Source organism: Euprymna scolopes, chromosome 20, assembly GCF_053919585.1.
Source record: "Euprymna scolopes isolate OS-2025 chromosome 20, ASM5391958v1, whole genome shotgun sequence".
In the NCBI taxonomy this organism is placed as follows: Eukaryota; Metazoa; Mollusca; class Cephalopoda; order Sepiida; family Sepiolidae; genus Euprymna; species Euprymna scolopes.
Window position 1 is genome coordinate 93,872,101 of NC_136501.1, and position 5,208 is coordinate 93,877,308.

Sequence of the window (5,208 nt, forward strand, 5' to 3'; positions counted from 1 at the left end):
ATATCTGAGGTGTTTTATAGGCCTATTACCGCTCCACTTCCTCGGTAATCCTAGATTTCTATATTTTTTCTGCTGAGAGTTCACTGCCAAAATCGGTAAAAATCAATGAAAGTAGTAATTTTTTCTTTCTAATAAATTGTTCCTTCCCCCGCCACCACTTACACCGTTGCGGGATCGTCCATAAGGGACAGTTACGAAGAAACACCGGTTTGTGTTTTCGTAATTACTTAAAAAACCTAGAAATGGAATGGACTGGACTTAACCGAATCGAAGGGTTATTTATGCCATTTTTTCGGTTTATTTCGTTTTGTAGTTACTTAAAAAAATGGAATGGAATTTTAACGTAACTTTTCCTTCTATGCTTGCTACTGGGTGAAACACACCATGGACTTAACCGAATCCAAGGGTTATCTATGCCATTTTTCTTTCTTTTTGCGCTGTGTTTCTTCGTTTTTGCTTTTTCTAACACGTTCATAATTTTTCCCACTGCTTTTTGCTTTTTGTTTTCCGATCTCTTTTTCAAAACAGTTTTACGTTTGTTCGCTTTTTTGTTTGTCTTTTTTTTTTTGGTTTTCGTTTCGCCGATTCTTTAAAGAAGTTTAACGTCGTTTATTTTTTTATATTTAAACACGATTATTAATTCGCTTATTCTTTACTTTACCCCCCTCACCTTACACACACCTCCAAAGAACCGGGCAACGCCGGGTCCCCTCTAGTGTAAAATAATGTGTAGCAACGAATGAAACTTGTTTTCTTGTTTACTTCTTGCATATTTTTAATCAGGATGTTACAGTTTTAAGAAGTGTTTTAAAGAGCATGCAAGTTTACCTATATATCGCATGATAATGTTGTTGTCTCTTCATGGTTTCAAATCAGGATATTTGAGAAAGTGTCTTCGGTTTTTACTACGCATTCCTCAGTGCAATTCTTGGTTGATTGGGGTCCCTTAGAGGCGAAAGAATAAAACATTGAAAGTTGTATGTTTTTATTTCGATGCTAGCTGGTGGCATCTCAGTCACACACATGCACACACACATGCATACACATACACACCCATATATGTCTATATATTTAGTTTGGATTTAACTGCCATATATTACGTTCCTTATACAATCGATAAAAATTATCCCCATAATAATAAATGCGTAAGCTCCACAAATGATACTATCATTTTTAAGCGTATCTACGACCGGCAACGCCGGGCAACCGGCTAAGTAATTAAATAATAAATCGATACCCACTTGAATTTTCTCGAATGTTTTAACTCAGTTTATTGCACGTGAAGAAGCAGCGACCTGGCGAGGATTCATTGATTAACGACACGAACTGACAATCTGGATATGCCGAACTCGAATCCACGTTATTCCACAAAAAATTCATCTACGCACGTAAGTACTCTATAAGCTATGGATTAATCGTAAAAAATATACCGAGAAAAAGAATTCCAACGATATAGTCATGAACGATGCTCAACAACAACGATCAGAAGAAACAGGAACAATACTTATTGATTTACGACCGTGACTGACTACCTTGATGCAACAAATTTAAAGTTCATTCCACGGAAACACTATCACCTTGAATACTAGCAACCGTTTCGGCGTTCATATCTTAAAATTCCGATAAAAAAAAACTAACTAGAAAGATATCGAGGAAATGAATGCCATGCAAAAGCAAAAAAAAAAATAAATAAAAAAAATAAAAAAATGATACAACAGCAGCAGGAAAAAGGAAGTAAATGTGACTCGGTGCTTAACGACGCGAGCTGACAACCAGGGTGTACAAAGACCGAACCCATGTCATTTTACATAAACACTGTAACTTAAAGCCATAAGCAAACTTTTCGTCGTCCCTTTTATACTAACCAGATACCTTTCTAGAATGAATTATTTATAGAAAGATATCAGGGAAATGCATTACAACAAAAATCATCATTTTCTATTTTATAAAGGGCAAAAACCTGTTTAAATGTATGTATGTATGTAGGGCGGATGAACTCTTTTTCTGGGTCAACTGCCAACTAGCACCGTGTATATTTGTGTGTGTGTATATGTGTATTGGGGTGGAGAAGGCTCCCGTAAGCCGTGGTGAAGGCAACCTTTCTAGGAGAAGCAAATCTTTGATTAAAAAAAAACATAAAGCGGCAGATCATTACCCGCATTAAGCTGGTCTGCAAGTTAATTTGTTGCTGGCTATCTTGCTCTTGCTTGTTGCTGGATCTCAACATTTTGAACCGAGAGAGAGGCTTAGCTGTCCTACAAAGCTAATACTCTGTAACATCATATTTGTATAGATACTCTCTCAGGCATTTGGGCTCATGGATTTTAAATGTCTGAGGGAGTGCCACTCGTCTGACAAGACGTTGCAATCATCATGTATGTATGTATGTATGTATAAATGTATGATTGTATGTCTCGCAAAGAGCTTTTGACAGAAGCGACGGATTTTTACGACATCGATATCATTTTGAAGCACGAAGTCTCGGACAATAAATATCGAATAATTGGGTGAAAATATGAATTCCTTCACCCCCAACTGGGCACTTATTTACAGGGAGGTGTAGCAACAAATTGTTCCTTCATGAAAATTAAGCCATACACGCACGCGCAAAAAACGTTCTTTCTTATATTAGTTTAAATATTAAAAAAAAACGACATAATTTCGTTGACGCGGTCATAGGCCTGTTGGTATTATCTTATAATTGCAAGTTCGAATGGCGATATCAGATATATTTTTCGATATTTAAAGATTTAATATGTAAACAGGGTTATGTATGCCATTATTTCGGTTGTCTTTACACATTTTTTTCCATCACGTTATTTGTTTTTTAGTTGTTTTTCCGAATTTTTAAAAATGTTTTAACACCGTGGGTTTCTTTATTTTGCATCACGTTTGCTGTTTTTTTTTGTCATAATATTTAACATCGTTCGCATATACTTCATTTTCCATTTTGTGGTGAGTTACCCCTCACCACCTCACATCACACAGGCAACGCCAGAGCTTATTCTTTATTGTGCATCGCGTTCGCTGTTTTATTTATAATATTAAAACAGGGTTATACGTTCTTTTATTTTCTATTTTGTTTTAGTTTGCCCCCCCCCCACACACACCTCAATACACCCGGGCAACACCGGGTACCCCCAATAGTTATTATATATAATGAATTTCTGATTTAAAAAAATATATATTCATATGACTTTAGTGCATAAGCTTGTATAAAAACGAAACTATCTATCTGTCTATCTATCTCTCTCTCTCTCTCTCTCTCTCTCTCTCTCTCTATATATATATATATATATATATATATATATATATATATATATATATATATATATAGAGAGAGAGAGAGAGAGAGAGAGAGAGAGAGAGAGAGAGTGTCCATAAAGTTCGTGTGCACTTTAAAAAAAATTATAACTTTATTTATATTTGCAATAGAAATTATCTGTAAAAATGTTATAAAGTTTTATGTATCTAGTTTTAAGTATAGGTATTGAATAATTGTTCACCAAAAAATTCGTAACAATTTTTAGATAAGTAAAAAATATTTTCTTTTGTTTTTAATGGCTTCAATTGAGGAAAAAGTAAACTGTGTCATTTCGTTGGCTGAATTGAAATCTACTATTGCTGTACAAAGAAAGTTTAGCATTGAATACAACCAAAAAAAAAGCGCCTCACAGGAACACCATTATAAAATGGATGAATAAATTTAAAGAGACAGACTCTGTCCATAATAAACCACGGTCTGGAACGCCATGTGTCAGTGACGACAGTGTTGCTTCCATAGAAGAATCCTTTACTGCAAGTCCAAACAAGTTTGTAAGACGGGCATCATTGGAGCTCGGGCTGCCAAAGTCTGCTGTGCATAGGATTCTGCGGGCAAAACTTCAAATGAAAGCTGACAAAATTCAATTACATCAACATTTGTTAGAAGAGGATTATTATGCACGGCTAACTTTCTGTCACCAGTTCAATGAAAAGATTTGCAATGATGATGCATTCGTGAGTAATTTACTGTTTTCTGATGAAGCAACATTTCACAGTAGTGGCAAGGTCAACAAGCATAATTGCCGAATTGGAGGAACTGTAAACCCAAATGAAACTGTTGAACATGAAAGGGACTCTCTTAAAGTTAATGTGTGGTGTGCTTTGGGAATAAATCGAATCATAGGGCCATATTTTTTTGAAGATCGTGTTATTAACAGTGACAGATACTTAGATATGTTGCAGAATTACTTTATACCGCAACTTGAACAATTAAACTTGAAAGATGATACAGTGTTTCAACAAGATGGAGCACCTTGTCACTTTGTTCGGCGTGTTAGACAGTTTCTAAATCAAAAACTTCCTAACAGATGGATCGGAAGGGGTGGACCATTTCATTGGCCTCAACATTCGCCAGATTTATCTCCATTAGATTTTTTTATGGGGACATGTGAAAACAATTGTGTATGCAACCAAACCTAGTTCATTGGAAGATTTGAAAGCTAGAATAACTAATGTGATTTCAGGCATTACTATAAATCATTTGGCAAATGTTGTTGTGAACTGAAAAATCGTATTACCCTTTGTATTGCTAATGATGGAGGGGATGTAGAAACTTAAATTAAATGTCAATAAAAGCTTAAAAAATATCGATTTATTTCTTTCAAATCCATTTTACAGATTATTTTCATTGCAAATACAAATAAAGTTATAATTTTTTAAAGTTCACACAGACTTTATGGACACACTGTATATATATACAGTCCTGGTCAAAATCATAAGACCACTTAAGAAAGTAAGAGGTCACGCATATTATCGAATTTTTAATCAAACAAATGGTTGAAACCAAAAGGGAAAATATGATGGAAAAAATGAATTCTGCTTCCTGATCTAATTATTACTTTTTAAAAAACAAACATTTTCACATGGTCAAAATGATAAAACCACTTCAATAAAATTGGCTAGTTTTGAAAAAGTGAATACGGAAAGCTGTCTATATTACTAAAAGTAACTTGTTAGTGGATAAAAAACATTTTACTAAATTATGAATGGCAAAAGGGAAACCATAATCAGAGTTTGAGAGAGGAAGGATCTTTGAGCTTAACAGGGGTGGACTCTCCCATGGATCCATTGCAAACGAAGTGAATCGTAGCAAAACGGCCATTATAATTTTTTTAAGAAATCCAGATCAATATGGACACAAAAAGAGTCCAGGTCGACCAAAAA